Source organism: Nicotiana tabacum, chromosome 6 (genome assembly GCF_000715075.1).
Source record: "Nicotiana tabacum cultivar K326 chromosome 6, ASM71507v2, whole genome shotgun sequence".
In the NCBI taxonomy this organism is placed as follows: Eukaryota; Viridiplantae; Streptophyta; class Magnoliopsida; order Solanales; family Solanaceae; genus Nicotiana; species Nicotiana tabacum.
Window position 1 is genome coordinate 2754188 of NC_134085.1, and position 19935 is coordinate 2774122.

The following is a 19935-nucleotide window of genomic DNA, read 5'->3' on the forward strand; positions in this document are numbered from 1 at the left end:
TTAACTTAACTTTCTTTTCAAATTTTTTATTTTAGGGAGATCGAATTCATGCAACTATTGGGATTTTCGTACTTTCAATACAAGCATTAGGAAATGTAAGGTGTCTTATGCATAATTAGGTTTTCAATTTTTCAAAATGTTAGTGACCGGGGTTCACCAAAAATTCTTGAGTTTTTACCCGTATTTTTTGTAGTGATAAACCTCAATATAGAGGACAACTTCTGAAAAATGCACTGCAATATGTCATGAGCATTTGCTACAAAAATGTTCCTTTAGGCACGTGCTACATATCAAACAAATTGTATAGCATCATTATTTTTTGTGGAACATTCATATCAAACAAATTGTATAGTATCATTATTTTTTATGGAACATTTATTAGGAGATGGATTGAATGTTTTACTGGAGTCTTAAAATGTTTTTAATGTTTGGTTGTAAAGATGAAATTAACACTAACATATTAAACTTTATGGTGTAGATCGTTCTTTTTAATTATTCGCACATCGCGCGGGTACTAATACTAGTTGTAACTAACCAGAATTTACTGAGCATTAGTAAAGTTAACTTCGTGTGACCAGATTATAAGTTCGAGCTGTTAAAACAATCATTAATACTTGTATTAGGCTAAGCTATTTATATGATACCCCTAAGGCTGTGGCCTTCCCCGAAACCTGCGTTAACGCAGGAATACATTATGCACCGAGTTACCCCACCCTAACTAACTAGAAGTTAAATCTGCCCCTATGTTTGGCCTATCTAATTTCAAGAAATTCCTATTAACAAAATAGTTGGTAATTTATTACAAGCAAAAGGTTTTCCCTTAGTAAACTCGACGATAATAATCTGACAAGTCATTTTCTCAACTTGAATCTACGATAACAAGGGATCCAATCAGAAAATTCAATTCAATCAGATAACAAAGCAAAAGGTTTTCCCTTAGTGAAATTCTTTTGTATAACGTACTTTTCCCCCCTAGAAAATTGTGTTTTTTTAAATCATTCTCGATGATTAATCCAGATATAATCGCGTAGCTAGAAAGTGATCTCGACTGTCACACCCCTCTTTTTTAACAAACCTCACAAACCCTCTTAAATAAATAAAAAGATTTGTAAAGCTCGAAAGGGTTTTCAATTAAAAAGTGACAAAATTGTGTTCAAAAGGAAATAACTCAGAGTCGTCACTGACATTTAATTTCGGTGTGTCAGGTCACCGTTTTTTTCCAAAAGAAATAATTTTCCTTTTAAAACACTTGAGACTCCAAAACTAAGTCTACACCAGAGATTTGGGTAAGGGAGTTCATTTGACTCGGAGAGAAGGTGTTAGGCACTCCCCAAGTCCCGTAACTAGTACGGTTGCGTACTTGATCTAGTCGGCTTTTAGAATGTTCGAATTGGGGTAAAACACACAAAAAGAAAATAAACAATCAAAAGAAGCTCGAGGTCGTCCCCACCTAAATGAAAGAAAATTAAAAGAAGGAAAAAAGAAAAAAAAATTTAAAGTTCTAGATTATCCTACGCTACTTCTTCTACGATGTTCGCCATGACCTCCAATTACATTCACTTCGGGGCATACCCCTGATATAAAATATACAAATTCCTCGGGGCATTCTCCGAATAAATTTAACTAAGGGAACAATCTCTCGCCTCAAAACTGACAAAAATCCTATGACTTGTCTATCCAAGTGTGGTCGGCCTACACATGCTCATACCACTCAATGAGTATCTAGTAATAATGAAATAACAATAAAACATGCCATCTTCTGTCTAATTCTCTTAAATCCAATTCTCCCAATTTTTATTCAAACAACCACTGGCTATTCCCAATTAATCAATTAGCTCCCTACCCACTGTCCCTTTTCAACTTACATGTCCATATATATTCACAAGACAAAATTCACAAATTGTCTTTAGCTAAAAGCTCAATCAACGATTCAAGCCAAATGGGTCTAAAAAAAAAAAAAAAAAAAAAAAAAATCAAAAAACCAATCATAAGGCAACAATTAAAACATAGTGTGTAAACAAACGTAGGCTAGCACGTGATAACAATTGGATTAAGAACAGAGGGAAGAATGAACCTTAAGCGGGACCGAAACAATCTTCAAATGTCGAATTAATGAAAGACCTCCTTGCAAGTTTAAACAGCAGCGATGTTGTTCTTGAATGAAACACAACAACAACAACAACGACCCAGTATAATTCCACAAGTGGGGTCTGGGGAGGGTAATATGTACGCAGACGTTACCCCTACCTCGAAGGGTAGAGAGACTATTTCCAGGAGACCCTCGGCTCAAAAAAGCAATAGGAGATGATATATTAGTACCATAAAAATGCGTAATAAAAATAACAATAATATATAAGAGAATAGTACTTCAAATCCACACCGGAAACGCGAATCTGCCCGGAAACCTCAAACCCGACACCAACTTCTGACTAAAACACCATGAGTTGAAACTAAGAATTGAAATCGGAAGAGGAGATTGAAACGTATGGGCTTTTTTATTTTATTTTTCTTTGAATTCAAACACCAACAGACTCAAAAATAAGAGAACATCATCTTTTCATTTGTTCGTGACCTTGAAATTGTGAAGAAAAGTAGAAGTAAAATCGGAAGACTAATCAATGTCTGTCTAAAATTCTTCTTCGTCTTTGTCATTCTGTCCATGACCCCTTTCTCTTTTCTATTTCATTTTTTTAATTGCAGGTGCGGTTGCTGTTGAACGGCGACGTGGCTGGTTGGTCGACTGGCGTGAGCAGCCGATGGAGGAAGGTGGACTGGCGGCGCTGCTCCTATTTTAGTTCAAGACTAGGAATTGAAAACTTGAGTTAGAGTTTCTATAATTGAGTATTTTATATGAAGGTGAGAAGGGATGATGGTCATTGGATTAGAAGAAATAGATGGCTAGGATTAAATCTTGCACATAAATGGGCTAATGAGTTGGAAAAATTGGCTAAAAATAATTGAGTTTAAGTTAAAAGAAATGGACTCACACCTTTGGGCCTACAAATTTTCTTGTTGGATAAAGACAAACTCAAAAATCTTACCAAAATATTAATTAAACTTAGTTAAGTATATAAACAAAATTTTAAAATGAAACTACCTTTTTTTTTGTAGTTTTAAATGTTATAACAATAAAGTAAAAAGCAAAGAAAATAGGCTAAAGTCATGATAAAATTAAGACACCATGAATAAAAATATACGAATTGATTTTAAACTAAAGGTAAAAATATAGAAAAGCGATAAACACGATAAATAAAACTATTTTATGTTTTTTTATATCTTAGGACTAAAAGTGAAAAGATTAAAATTATATTAAAATAAAGTCAAGTAAATATTTTAAAAATATTAAAATACTAAAATTAACTTTAAAATTTGTGCGGGTCAAAAATTACGTACTTACAGACCATGAATTTTTTAATTCACAAACTCCAACCGTTTTAGGGCACGTGTAAGCTGCGTCTATTTATAAAAGATTTATATAATGAACTATGTGTAATAGTAATTAATGTCCAAATATATTTCAACATGAAATTGAAATGTAAAAATGAGTGTAATTACATTGATGTCATAGGTGAATTCAAATATGGTGAATATCTCTAAACTTGCAAACGTCAACACTATAATTAGTTAAGGTCGTGATATGTATAACATTTGAAATTATAAGTAGTAGTTAATAACATGTTATGTTGTTGTATCTTACCTAATATCTCTTTGTTGACAATGTTCTTGGTGCATGTGCCTCTTCGTCTCTTCGGTAGCTCTGTCATGACCAAAACTGTTGTTCTTGCCATAGATATACCTCTTAAAAGTGCAACATATAATGCGTATGTGAAACAATATGTTGTGGCAATTACAATCGAGCTTTTGGTATTGTTTGACCTTGTACTTAAAAGTCGAATCTAATTTATCGACCAATTCCACAGAGCTATTGCTTTTTCGAATGTTGAATTTATCATTATACTACTAACTTGTGTAGTAGATATTACGAAATTGCCTACATAATTTTAAAAGTATAATTTAAAAGATAAACAACTTTATCGTAAGTGCAAAAGATTTGGACATACTACCTCGATATGTTGTATCCTTAAAGTCACATAGCGCTACAATGAGTTTTTCAAACATCATATTTTGGAGCATATCACCATCTTTATCTGCTACTAGTAAAATTGTCCGCACTTCATGCGGTTTTGTTAAAAATTATTTTTAACGTATATGTATACAAATTTTAATTTTATATGATGGTGAAATGAAAAACATAAATAATTTTTAAAATAAAAAGTAAAGCTCAGATGAACTTCAGTTAAATAGTGAGATCATCTTTAAGAAAGAAAATGTGAATTCTTACTTATAAATTAACTACATAGATAAATTCAAATTCTTCTATTTAAATAAAAAACAAAAATATGGTAAAAATAAAGAAACTAAAACTAAATAAGTGGACTGAATCTATTTTCAACATATGCTTCTTCTCCTATTGTTTTCCTTTATTGGTTTTTTTCTTTCACTGTTCTTTTCCTTTATAATTTTATCGTCGATCTTACTCTAAATTATCTATCCCCTAAATAAGCTCTATTTGAGAAAAATCTCTACTTATCTTCGATCCTCTAATTTAAAATAATTTTTTTCTTAATCTAATATGTTTTTCTCTTTCCCCTTTCTTCCTCTTTTGTATCGCTACTTCCAAGTAAGTAATTATTTTCTTCTTTATTTCTTTTTCTCTTTGTTCTATGTGGTTGGTCCGAGAAAATCAGAAACTTTGACCCCATAACTCCTTCATGCCGTACAAATCTATATTTTCTTCTCCTAATTCTGAAGAACTCCAAAAAAAATTGCTTCTTCTATTTCAAGCTTTTTTTTTCCTTTATCATATTAATAAGAAGTAAAAAATATCTAATTGAACACTTCGGGTTACAAAATAAAATTTGTCTGAGCAATCACTTAAAACTTAAGGGTCAATGAGACAATCTCAATCATTTATGCGCAGTTATAAAAAAACAAATAGAAACAAATAAAATTCTATATTAGAGGGACACTAAAAAAATTCTGAGAATATTTTTTTCTTACTTGAAGAAATTAAAAAAAATATAGGTTACAAAAAACCTTGTACACTGCATTCAATCTATAGGCAATAAAAAAATTTCTTCAACATAATAGGAAAAAAAAAGGTTGATAGTAGTGATACACAATGTACCAACACTTACGCGTTAGCCAAACTTGCAGATGCAGTAACATGCTTCCAATTCCTTCTTTCGACTCATATTTTAAATTTTAGGGGTAAAAATGACTCCGCTATTAGTTCTTTAATACTTCAACAAAGAGCCCTTACTAACCCCTACTCTACTCCTTTAAATTCTTCTTCATCCTTAAACTCATTGAACATTCTCCCAAACATTTTACAAAGTCAGAAGGAAAGAAAAAGAGCCAAACAATAGAAAACGTAACATGAATATCTCGTAATTAAACCTTTTCAAGAAGGTCACTGCATCCACTGCTTATTCATAAATAAATTTATAAAAAAGAAAGAATATTGAAAACTCGATACATAACTTTTTATGTTGTATTTCATGTATTTTCCAACAGGACGTGGTGTTTGGAAAGTGTAATGATGTCATTTTTCTCCATAAATAAGAAATATAAAAGGTTGGAAGTGTTACAATTATTAATCTTTTGACCGTTTTGGAACCGTAACAGCCGTTGAAACAAAAAAAACGTATCAATTATTATAGGGAATGATATCAAATTAATGTCATTAATGTATAAATATTATATTAATTACTGAGATAAAGCCAAAAAATAGGGAAAAAAAATAAATAATATTGCTGGCTAAAGAGATATATAGACAAAAGGATGACGACAACAATAATAACATAGAATAAAGGGAAAAATAAAAAGTAAAACTGATTTCAACGCTACAACCAATTGAATCAAATTCTATGAATATTTTCTCTAATTTTTTACCTTTCCTTTTCCATTTCATTTACCTTTTTCTTCTATTTCTTCCTTCTTCCGTTTTCCTTTTTTACTCATTACGTGTTCATTTTTCAAGAAATAAAAAGTCAAGTCTCCTTTTTTTCCTCTTAACTTTTCAAAAGTAAAGAGAGTATGTAACCAAAGAGACTCAAAGGTATAATAAAGAAAGGTAACCTAAGAGAGCGAAGCATAATAGCATAATAGTGTATGTGACTAAAGATATATATATATATATATATATATATATATATATATATATATATATATATATATATATATATATATAAAAAGCATTATTGATCTGAGTTTTTAAAATAAAATCGAATATAAGAATGGAAGGGTAAAAAAAAATATGAATTTACTCGAATTGAAGGTTCTTAAAAGAGACTTAGAAAGTATTTATAATTTTGTCACCCCCACAATAAATGGACTTCCTAATTCCTTCCACGTTCAAGAAAGTTTTCAGTTGTTCCCACCTGCTATTTTATGTATTATGAATTCATGATTGAAAAGATAACAAATCAAATAAATTTAAGCGAAATAATATACTATAATTCAACCAAAAATAAAATAAAAAAGGCGATATAACTACTAGGATTGCTTTATCTGCATGTCATCATTATCATGATTTCTGGATTGAATGATCCTCCTTGGAGTGCCAAATACCTTAGTAGTTCTTCTTATCTTATAAGAAGAACGTACTCTTGACCTATTTCTCTTTTATTTCCTGAAACACCAAGAAAAATAAAAATTAATTTGCATAAAATAGCAAGCACATAAAAAGATAAAAGAAAATTTACATTAGAATCCATTACAAACATGGTAGATTGAGGATAAACAAAGAAAATGGATTTTAATAAATAAAATAAAATACGTTTAAGAGTATTTAATGTGAGTTTTTGGGAATTAAAGTAAATTTTCAGTTTCTATCAACGTTGCACATTTGTGTATCATAAATTTTAGAACGTGGGCTTTAACTCAATTAGGCGGTTACTGAGCTTTATTGCCAAGGAACATTTATTTTCTTAATGCATAAATATAGTAAGTAGATAATTTATATAGTGAACTGAAGGGAAAAAACGCAAAAAAATTGAGAAAAAGATAAATAAAAATGCTGGCCATAGAAAGGTGGCACATAATCTTGTATATTTATATTATATATAGATTTCTCCCCGTAAAGTTATAGTGTACGATCATAACCTGAGTTTTACAATTAAATATTATATTAACTACATTTAGTGCATTTTATCAATTAGAGCAATAATATGATAATAAATGAATAAGTTAACTAACTTCAACTTACCTGTCATTCGTTAGCATTATTTCTCTTTGTTTTCTATTCCCATCTCTGATGGAGGCATTAACATTCACTAAGATAGAGAATACATGTAAATTACTACTAAGAATTACTAAGCAAATAGGAGTAAAATATTATTCTTAATGTGCAATTAATCAATGAAATCTAAAAAAAATTACGAAATATTGTTCCATTGCCGCATTGGACTGCCTCTTCGAACGAAACGAAACTGTTTGAAAAGCTAATGGTGGAAATTGGTTGCTATATTTCTTGATTATAGTATTATTATTGAATACAATCTCAAGTTCTTTATGGACTGATTTGAGGGGAAAATTTTAAAAATATTGATTGGTTTGATAACTTTCTTCTATCTACTTAATTTAAAAGGCGACCCGCCGCGCCGGGCTATAAGATAAGATAGAGTTTTTGTACTACTTGAGTTGCCTAAATCTCTTCCTTATCTGCTGCTCTGTAGCTGCCTTCCTCGCTTCGTCTTCGGCTTTCAGAGTTGTGAACTAACCTCTTCCTTTTACAGCCAGGCAACTGGCAGGTTGGGCTCGGCTTTACTGAAGAAGAAGGGGCGAAGTCTCAACTACCAGACTACTACTATACCAAACGCACTCCACGAGTGGATTAGTTGAGTGACTAGACTGATACTCTAAACGAGACCAATACTATCAAAAAGAAAGTAGCAAAAATCATAAGAGAAGAAAAGTTCACGATCATTCAACTAGTAGTGATAATGCACGAACAACCATTATTACATAACTTCAAGAATATAATGCAAGATAGAAATTTACCGCAAGTGACAAGCAAGTTTGCTATGTGGACGTCAGTTTATGACAAAGAATGAAGAACGATAGCTTCTTTTATAGAAGTGGCCAGCACCTTCTTATTATAAACTGAATTGGTTATAAAATTCTAAAAACCTAAATTGAATCCAAAACTAAGTAAACAAACGAAGGGGACAATCCTAATAGGGTCAGTAAACTAAGAAGAAATTGAATCCTAAACCACAAGAATCCAAAATAGTGTAAACTCTATGCTTTTTTTTCCCCCCAAGAAAATGGTTATTAGAATTTTTTAAAGAAAATAGTTATTAGAATTACAATTATATCCAACATTTAATGCACTACGAAGGGTAAAAAAGACGAACGACATTTTGATAGGGTCTTCGTGCTTTTAATATAGTAAGTATAAGTATAAGTATAGATTATCTGCGTTACATTAAGAGACAACAAATTAGAATATTAATCGACCATAAGTCTAGAAATATACCAATTGCAACGGGACAACTACAACTCGAACAAAAAAATTCGTTCTTATAGCCTATTTGACCAAGCTTTTTTTTGGCCAAAATCACTTTTAGCAAAAAATTGAGGTGTTTGGCAAAGCTTTTGAAAAGAAAAAAGTGCTTTTGAGGAAAAGTAGAAGCAATTTTGGAGAAGCAGAACAAAGTAGCTTCTCTCCAAAAACACTTTTTTGAGAAGCACTTTTGAGAAAAATATACTTAAAAGCAGTTTTTTAAAGTTTGGCCAAACACTAATTGCTGCTCAGAAGTGCTTTTCAAACTAATTAGCCAAACATAAACTGCTTCTCACTAAAAGTACTTTTCTCAACTTCTCAAAATAAGCTGATTTTTGCAGCTTGGCCAAACGGGCTATTAGATATACATCATGAACGATAAAACACCATAGCTAAGAGTTTCAAATAAACTAGAAAAAATGTAAAAGATAATATATTATGTGTAGGCTGTGGTCTTGTTCCGACCACAGTACATTCATCAGTATACGTTTATAGACATATCATATCAGTCAGCAGTGCAATATGTTTGGCTTGTAGGCCTTGTATGTATATTTGTTTGGTTTGTCAGTTGTAGTAGTTATGACTGATGTTCAGTCAGAGCTAGTCTCCGTTCAGTTTTATATTTTGTTTTACGAATTGTCTTGCAAGATGGCTCGATGGCCAAAGTATGACATTGTAAGTTCAGAATTCCTCAGTCTCAAGTTAGTACGCCCCGTTAAGTGAGGCATCGGGTGCTAGTCTCGCCTCCCCAGATTTGGTGCGTGACAAAACTCGACAATAATGTTCTGGCAAGTCATTTTCTCTACTTGAATCTAAGATAACAGAGGACCCAACTTCCCTACTGTTTTTGATGACACCTTCAAAGCTCTTGAGAAACAAAGGAACGAGATGGAAATACACACGGCAGCCTTGGCAAATACACAAGATGGAAATGCCTTGATGACAAATGATCTCGTCAAAAACTTGCCACATCCAGTGAAAGTGGGAATGGATATCTACGAAGAAGGAGAGGAAGATGAAATTTTACAACATTGCCGGGCAGAGGCAGCAACAAGAGGTGATTTATCACCAATGCATAGTGGAAAAATAACAAGCCTCATACAAGAAAGAAGAGTTGGGACGACAAGGTTAATGAGGAAGTAAACATTAGATGACCTCCAATGAGAGTTGTGAAACAAAAACAGGTCGCCCCTACCACGTCTACAAGGTCCAACAGATCCAAAAAGAAATCATGAATTTTCAAGACATATTGAAGAGGTTTGAGGGAGAAGACAAAAATTTTTACAAATTGAAGAAGCTACAAGTTTGGATAAGAAGGGGCAAGAATCAAATTGTTATTACATTTTATTCTATCACTTTCTTAGCATAGTCATTTGTAATATCATGACAGAGTATGTTATAAACTCTGTGATGATCATAGAATATCTGGTGCTTTCTAGTTCATACTTTTTACATGCTTGCTAGTAGATGAGGTTTTTTTACGCCTCAATAGGATTAATAAGGTAAGGTCTAGCCCAATATGTGGTTGCTCATGTCCTATGCCTTTGGGAAATCCAGAGATTATATGCCCTCGTGATAATTTGCCGATAGCTACACCATGATCCTCTACATGAGGCTGTCATCATAAGGCAATGTGAGATGCAGATGAGTGATTATATGGCCAAGGCATAGAGACAACACTACTGGAGCTTTTGTGCCCCTTACTTGTACTCTTCCTATATGGTTCTTTTCTTTTTCTTATTAATAAAATAGCTACTAGACCCGCCTAGTAGTATAATTTGCTAAAAAAAAAAAGTTGATAAGTACTAGACTTTGCCTATGTGTAATGGAACAAAAACAATTTCCTTTGTGAATAAAGTCTTTAGTAACCCTTTTTTTAAAGTAACGATTTGGTTCTTCAAATGCACAGGTTTTTATGGATTTTGTTTATTTAAGCCTATCTTGTCTTGGAACAAACACATCAACATTGTCTTTGATGGTTTTCGATAAAATATTTTGTTATTCACTACATGATTTAGTCAGATATCAAATACCCCGTACTTAGTTTGATATATAAAATCGAATACTTTGTAGCCTATAAGTTAGTATTCTCTTTTATATGCATCATGATTTTGATCAGTTTTAGCCATCCTTTATTTTACGTCATTAGTCCATCGTGAGTTACTTTGGAGGATCTTTAATCATTTTTTAACTAATTATTAATTTGGAGGCCACCATGAGCCCTTACTTGCTTTATGTGATACTTGTTTAAGTCCCAATGTGCTCCCTTTTATGTGACGCTAATAAGAATAGAAATAGAAACTTAAGATTTTCTTTATATCTAGAACCATCCCTTTAGATAGTGTCCAACGCCTCATGTACAATAGGAATGGGACGGGTAGTCCTACTAAGACATGATTTAGAATCAACTAGCGCGCTTTAGGTAACAACTTAAAGATAGTAATGAGGATAGCGGATATGATACACAAATTGCCCGAATAGTCATTGCTCTTTTGGCTATAAAAGTCTTAGCAGACTTTGCATGGGAGTTGATCCATTAGGCTTAAAAACTTAGTCCCACTTTATGTAATTAAATAGTCTTCCATTATATAATATTTGTTACAATCCTCACGTCCTTTAATTCTTTCTATGACTATATTTAAGTAATTATTTGCCTATAATTTACAAATTTTACCACCTAGGATTGATTAACAATTTAGCAACCTACAACTTAGTTTAATTATCCCACATAGTTTAAAATTCAGCCGGGAACCATCATTGTGGATCTCGAAGAGTGCCTAACACCTTCTCTTTGAGGTAATTTGAGCCCTTACCTGATCTTTGGTGACGTTGACTACTTAAAAAAGAGTTATTTGCAAATAGTTGTCATAACGCACCTTAAAATCGTTAGGTGACGACTCTTCTCTTTTAATCCCGTTTAAAAGAGTTGTCACATGTCGAAGCCGCTTTCGCGAGAAAAAGGGGCACGACACCTATTATGGTCGTCGGCCCAGGTTACCGTTGGGTACTCCACCAAATTTTGGTTCAACTGTTGAGAGGCCAAGGAACTTTGGCGGTTGAGCCCCTAAGTGAATCCCTGAACGACCCAATCATCCACCACTGGTGGCATGTCCATCCGTTCCATCTGGAATCTTGACACGAACTCCCTGAGCATCTTGTTATCCCTTTGTTTGACACTTCCTGGTCTCGACCTTGATGGCCCCGGCATAAGCTTTTATGAAACATATGCAAGCATACCAAACGAGTCAATGAAATTTGAGGGTAAGTTGTGATACCATATCATTGCTCCTTTGGATAGGGTTTCTTCGAACTTCTTCAGTAACACCGACTCGATCTCATCATCCTCCAAATTATTTCCCTTGATCACGCATGTATAAGAGGTCACGTGTTTGTTTGGATTTGTAGTCCCGTTTTATTTGGGGATGTCGGGCATGTGAAACCTCTTTATGATCGGTTTTGGTGCCGCGCTTGGAGGAAAAGGCTTCTGGATAAATTTGTTGGAGTCCAGTCCATTTAATATTGGGGGTGCTCCCGGGATTTGATCGACCTTGGAATTGATGTTTCCACCTTCTTGTCATTAGCCTTAATTTTCTTCTCACCTGACTCTACCCGCTTCGTTAATGCTTCAAGCATTTTCAATATCTCGAGATTGACCTCGTGCTCGGCTTCACCCGGTCTCTCAATAATTTGTTTGTTTCTTCGGGTTCCTTCCCGAGATATTTCGGGGCTCGATCCTGTTGCGGCCTGACTTTGATTCTGCAGCTGCGCTATTGCCTCATGTTGAGCCTGCAACATTTCAAAGATTAGCTGTATGCGTACCCCATCACCTTTGCATTCGGGCGCTTCTCGAGCTGTTGGTCGGGATCCCCCACGAACGCTATTTTCGGGATCAGTTGGCAAATTAACGTCGATGGCCACCTGTGAGTTAGCATCGACTGGATCGGAAACTGGGACACCGTTGGGATCAGCAGGAGGCACCTCGTCGCTATGGTGGCCAGACGCAGCGTCAACGTTCAAGTGGGCAGACTAAGAATTTGGCATTTTTGAGTTGAGTTGAAATTAAGGCTTTAAAGAACAAGTGTAAAATAGGATGTATTATGGAGATTCGTATCAAATCACCACTATTATCCTTAGCCTCATGGTGGGCGCCAAACTGTTTACCCTTAAATCGGATAACAATTAAATTTGTACGTGATTTTAAGGATATGTGGTTTGATTCAACACAAATAATCAAGAATATTAGATATACGAGTTAAAGATAAAATAAACGATCAAACTAGTTGTAATGTTATGGCCTAGCCCGAACCTAGGTTGAACAGTAACCTCATTCTCGATTGGACCCTTGACTCGAGCCCAGTTGCAAATGAAGAACAAAATAATTAAATAAGAACTTTGACAGTAGGAGGAAAATGAACTTGAATTGCTTTGATTTGTGTGTCACAATGTGTCTTACAAAAGAAAAACTTCCCCTTAATATAATAAGAGAGTTTCATCCCTAGTACAATTCTAAAAAAGGTAAAAAAATTCTTTTCTCCTTAATTACTGATCCGTAATTGACATCGAGTGAGATCTGCGTTGTGATATCCGGTTAGGTACGAATATCACGGCCCTCTATCCGTCGTGTGTAACCGTTTACTGTATTTTCCGAGGTCTTAGAACTCGTTCTAGGTCCAGCGAGCATAGTTTTATCATGCTCGATGATAAACACACCGTTCACCTTTCATGAATCTTGATACGAAGATCTCCTAGCCTCGATTTAAATCTCGTGCGTCCATGCCCTTCTCCCGTTTTCTTCACCAAAACATTAGGGTTTGCCTTATCCCCGATTTTATGCAAATACGATTAGAAAGTAAAGATTAAAGAATAAATGTGTGAACATGTTAGCAATAACCCCTTGAAATTTTGTTAGCATAGCAAGTTAGAAATACCACCTAACTACCTAAGCCACTTTTTTTTTTAAACTTAAAGTTTTCATTCTACACTCTTTTTCTCTTCTAAGTCTCCCCTAGTTGAGAAGGATGCACACTAGAAAAAAATTATATAAAATAAAAATATTCTCTTTGTAGGCCAAATAATTTTTTAAGACAATGTAACTTGATATTTTATTATTGTATTCGTCAATATTCATATAAACAAAACAAATTCATATTTCATAAAGAACCTAGATATGATTTCTTTCCTTTTATGAATCTGTTGAAGCAAGGAAAATTTTTATTTTGTGCCTCACACCACTAGTTATGTGAGGCCTCTTTTTTGTCTCACAATTGTGTGGATCCCATAATTTTGTGGACTCAGATGTGTAAGATATGAGTCCAAGATATGAGTCTAAGACATGAGTCCATAAAATTCTGGGACTCACACAGTTGTGAGATAAAAAAAGACCTCACACAGCTAGTTCAGTTGTGTGAGGCACAAACAAAATCATATGTTGCTTTAGGCTGTATATAGTTTCTACATAAAGAATGGGCCAACAATCTTTGCCCCGTTTGGTCATGAGTTTTGCCAAAATAAATTTGTGATTTTTTTTCAAAACTCATGTTTGGCAATAAATTTTATCCACATTTTAGTAAAATCTCAAATTCCAAACCCTAAATCTTAAAATCACCCAAATTACTGATTTTGGGCCAAAATCCCAAAACTTGGGAATTATATACATGTTTTTCCAAAATAAAGTTGGAAAATATGATTTGAAAGCGTATGTCCAAACACATTTTCATCTTCAAACCAAACTTCACCCAAATTAGATTTTTCAAAACAAATTTGGGATCTATCGCCGAACGCTAGCTTTTTCTCATTTTACAATATATAAACCAACAAAACAAGGAACCACAATGATTTATTACATTGGAAATTGAACATAGAGACTACCTATAACAATAAATTTATTTTAGGGATGCGGCCTTTCGACGGATCCTACGTGAACTTAGGAGATATCGTGCACCGGATTAACCTTATCTAGGATACAATAGCCTGCCTCAGTAAACTCGACAATAATGTTCTGGCAAGTCATTTCTCAACTTGAATCTACGATAACATAGGTGAGAGGACCCAATCAGAAAATTCAATTATTCAATAAAGAGATTTTTTTGGTACCTATTTTTGTAGACTTTTCTTAGATTTGCCAACTGAAATTTAATCTTCTGGCTATACTCAAGTTGGACAGTTTTAGTTCAATTTTGTGACTAATTTATTGGGTAAGGTTGAGCATCGTCATGAATGAACTTTTTCTTTTTAGTTTTTATACGAATCTAAATTACTTTTAATCATTTTCGGTAATTATGTGAAATGTGAGTGAAATAGATTGTAATTAACTATTTCCTTTTAATCTTGCTTTCCACAATATTTAGGAATTACTTTGTGATTTATTTACTTTGTGATTTATTTTCTCCACATTGGTTATAAAATTTTTTTGTTTAAAGGAGGTCAAGAGTTCAAATCATGCTCAATCTACTTTTTTTTTTCTCAAACAAAATAAACTTCAGAAATAGCCACATCTCATGCTTCTTCGGCTCTCTAATTTGACAAAGAATAAGAGGTTGTTTCCGGGAGATCCTCGACTCAATAAAAGAGACAATAATATCATAAAAGAGGCAAAAAAAAGGGGTCCATAACAACAAAAGAAACCAAAAAAAATAATAACGGTATCGTAAGATACATCAAATAAGTGTAAGGGCAATACTACAATACTATGCAAAACAAAAAAGTTTCTGCATTTTTGGCTCTTTCAACACTAGTTGAAAGTATCCTTACGTGGTTTCATATAATGTTGTGGCATCAATAGGCATATCAATTATCGGATTTAGCGTGGAGTTCCTAAATCAGGTTGGTATTTCTCTCTTTAGTTATTCATTTACATGTTCTTTTCCTTCTTGGTAACTAATTAACATTTTATATATTGAAATTTAATTTTTTTTTCTCTAAATATCTGTTCAACCTGCCTCAACACTTATCAACTATCGGTGTACAATAGTGAGATTATTCAACTAAATATGATTAGTTGTGCTTTTAAATAGAAAAAATCAGAATAATTTGGCTCTTTGCCCTCAACATTGCACGTCGTATTTACAAATTTATAATTTCAAAGGCGATTCCCATCATATGCTATAAGATCAATGTTGAAGATGTGCAAAAGTAGATCTTGGTAGCTTTAAACTTTATGTTGATATGTGTAAGCACCATAACCGAGGGTATAAACATGGCAACATCTCATAATCTCCCATATGGAAATGCCGATCCTTTGTTGGTCAGGGAAATGTGAATTTCTTTGTCGCTCCATGAACGTGTTTGATCTTGCGTTAGGGTTGGACTATTTGGACGAAGTCATGGCCTTCATTTCCCCTAGTCTCAACCAAGTTTATACTTGGGATCCGAAGGGTCATTGTGTTGTGCCAACAATTCGTGTGCCACAAGTTATTGGTCAATTGTTTGCAATGCAGATTGTGAAGGGATTCAAGAGAGGAGAAGCCACATTTCTTGCAGTTGTGACAAAGATTAAGGAGGATAAAACTATCCTCCTTAATCTTTGATGACATTGTGAATTATATCAGCTGTATGGAGGAACATGTTGATAACATTCACAAAGTTTTTCAAGTGCTAAGGGAAAACGACATGTTTGTAAAGTAGGACAAATGTTCTTTTGCTCATCCATGAGTGCAATTCATGGGGCATACGATCACTCAAGTACAACTCGGATGTATACCAATAAAGAAGCAACGATTAGAGATCGGGAGGCCTTGCGTTCCTTTCTTGGCCTCGCCTATTATTACCACGATTCGTTCTTGGCTATTCAGCAATAGCGACTCCGCTCACTGATTTGCTGAAGAAGGATCACTTTTGGGAGTGGACTGATTGATGTCGATAGGCATTTGAGGGTCTAAAATCAGCAATTATCAAGGAGCCTCTTGTCGCTCTACCCTACTTTACCAAAGTTTTTGAGGTTTACACGTATGCTTCTGATTTTACTATTGGTGGCATCTTAATGCAAGAGGGCTATCTGATCGCCTTTGAGAGTAGGAAATTGAATGACATGGATCATCACTATACTATCCAAGAGAAGGAGATGACGAGCATGGTCTAAGAACCTAGCATTATTTCTTGTTGGGGGCTCAATTCATTGTCAAAACGGATAACGTGGTGACAAGATATTTCCAATCCAAAAGAAGTTGACCAAAGCAAGCACGGTGGCAAGATTTCTTGGAAGAATTTAATTATTCCTTAGAATACAAACCAGGGAAATCCAATATATGTTGTTGTCCACACATTGAGTCGGAAGGCAGCACTAACTCCTATTGTTAGCACTACAAGTAGTGACATTCTTGATGCCATAAAGCAAGGATGCAACATGATCCGGTGGCGAAGCAGCTTCTTGACTTGACCAGCCAAAGCAAGACAAAGAAGTTTTGGGTGGAAGATGTGCTTCTATACACCAATAACAAGCATGTTCTTGTTCCTAAATAGGGAAATCTTAGGTGCACTTTGATCAAAGATGGTCATGATGCGGTATGGGCAGGGCATCCGGGTCAAAAGTGCACAATGGCATTGTTGGAGTCATCCTATTATTGGCTTCATATGAAGGATGATATTGAGGTCTATGTCCGAGCATGTCTTGTTGATGAGGTGGAAGAAAAAGTACCCGGGGGCTTACTTGAGCCCTTACCAGTGGAAGAAAGGCCATGTGATAACATAACAATGGATTTCATTACTTGCTTGCCAAATTCAGAGGGCTTTGTTACAATCATGGTAGTGGTCGACCGTTTCTTAAAGTATATTATCTTCACTGCCACTACCGCAAATTTCAAAGCCGAAGAGGCAACACACTTGTTCCTACGGGACGTGGTAAAATATTGGGGAGTTCCAAAGAATATCATTAGCGATCCTTGTTTCACTAGTGCTTTTTGGAGGGAGTTGTTCAATTTGTTTGAGTCGGAGTTGCACTTCTCAACAAGTTTTCATCCCCTGAGCGATGGCCAAATGCACTTTTGGAGCTGTACTAAAGACATTTCGTTAGTACCAATCAGAAGGATTGGTCGAAGTTGCTTGACACAACTCAGTTCTCTTACAATTTTCAACATATTGAATCAACCGGGAGGAGTTCCTTCTAGTTTGCAATTGGCAGCAACCCAACATGTAACAATCTTAGCCTATGAGTGCATAATTAAAGAATTCGGGCCCCTTTCATATGGAAAAGGTATAGGAAGAGCAAGTTAATATGAGAAGTCTGCCGCAAGATGAAGAAATTTGCTGATCGTAAGCGGTATCCGATTCACTATAGAATTAGGAATAAAGTCATGGTGAATCTTAATCCCCGTCAATTCAAATCATTGAGAGGTGTCAATCAAAGCTTGATATAATGTTATGAGGGTAAATTTGAGGTCATTTCCAAGGTCGGCAGGATTTCTTATAGACTAGACATGTCACATCATTTGAAAATTTATCTAGTTTTCCACGCGAAGCCAATTAAAGCCATACCATGAAGATAAGGTGGATGCAAAATGTGGGTAGTCTAGTCGTGCTCAAAATTTTATCACCCCTTCAACCAATGACAAGAAGATTGAGGTCATAATTGATTGTCAGTTAGTCCGAGACAAAGGATGAAGCAATTTGAGTGCTTAGTTTCTTGTTCATTGGAAAGGGCAGTCACTCTGTGAACATCCTGAATCGAATGAGATTTTGGAAAGAATCTGATTAGGGTTTTGTAGAATGTTCGAGAAGAGAGAAAATAAGATAGAGTGAATTTGTGGCTCGAAAATCTGATTAGCCTTTTAGCCCTTTTCTATTTATATGTGTGTCCTTTACAAAGAAGTACTCATTACAAAAGAATCCTAACTAATTAATTAACTAATGGCCATGTACAATAAAATAATATCTGGCCAACCTTATTGGGATTGGGGCCAAGTATTCTGATAGCCCAACATCCCCCTTCAAGTTGGAGGGGGAGAACACCTTCAACTTGGACAAGAAGGACTTATCAAGCACGCTAGTAAGAGGCTTAGTGAAGATGTCGGCAAACTGATTAGAGGTGGTAACATGAAACAATTGAATCAAGCCATCTGCTAACTTCTTCCGTATAAAATGACAATCCACCTCGATATGCTTGGTTCTCTCATGAAACACCGAATTCTTAGCAATATGAATGGCAGCCTGATTGTCACAAAAAACAGAAACATGATAAGAAATAGGAACAAAAAGATCATGAAGCAGCCTAGTGAGCCAAGTAAGTTCAGCCACCAATTTACCGAGTGCCCTATATTCTGCCTCATTGGAGGAGAGTGAAATAACAGGTTGTTTCTTAGATTTCCAAGAGACCAAACAGTCACCCAAAAAGACACAAAAACCAGAGACAGACTTGCAAGTATCAGGGCAAGCTGCCCAATCACTATCAGAATATGTTGTGAGAGTACAATCAGAGGAGTTAGAGTAGAAAAGCCCAACATCAATGGTGCCCTTCAAGTAACTCAACATATGGAGGGTAGCAGTCATATGAGGCAACCTAGGAGCTTGTAGAAACTGACTTAAATGTTGCACACTAAAGGAGAGATCCGGTCGAATATGAGTCAAGAAGAAGTTTGCCAATCAGACTCCTATATCTTTCAGGATGATCAAACAACTCCCCAGAATCAGCTTTCAACTTGGAATTCAAATCTAAAGGAGAAACAACAGGGGTCACCTCCAAACAGTTATATTCTTTAAGTAAATCCAAGACAAACTTTCTTTGATTTAAGAAAACACCAGTAGGAGAAGCATTGACTTCAATGCCCAAGAAATAGTGTAATAGACCCAAATCTTTTATTTTAAACTCATTGTCCAAAAATTCCTTCAAAGCAAAAATCTCAACAAGATTGTTCCCTGTTAAGATGATATCATCTACATACACAATAAGAATCACAATGTTACCAGAAAACCCTTTTACAAACGAGGAATAGTCATTTAAGGAATGAGTGTATCCTCTTGAACACAAAGCTTAAGACAACTTTGCATATCATTGTCTGGTAGCTTGCCTCAAGCCATAGAGGGATTTCTTTAGCTTGCAAACTAAGGGGGCAGATGAGGAAGATGAAGAAATGGAAAGACCTTGAGGAAGCTTCATATAAACCTCTTCATGTAAATCACCGTGAAAAAAAAGAATTATTTACATCAAGTTGAAACATAGACCAACCATGCTTGACATCAACAACTATAAGGCATTTAACAGTAGACAACTTGACAACAAGTGAAAACGTTTCAGTGAAATCCACTCCCTCAACCTGTGTATGACCTCTAATCACAAGCCTTGCTTTATACCTTTCTACACTACCATCTGCTCTATACTTTATTTTATAAACCCACTTGCACTCAATAGGTTTCTTTCCAGCAGGAAGTTCAACAAT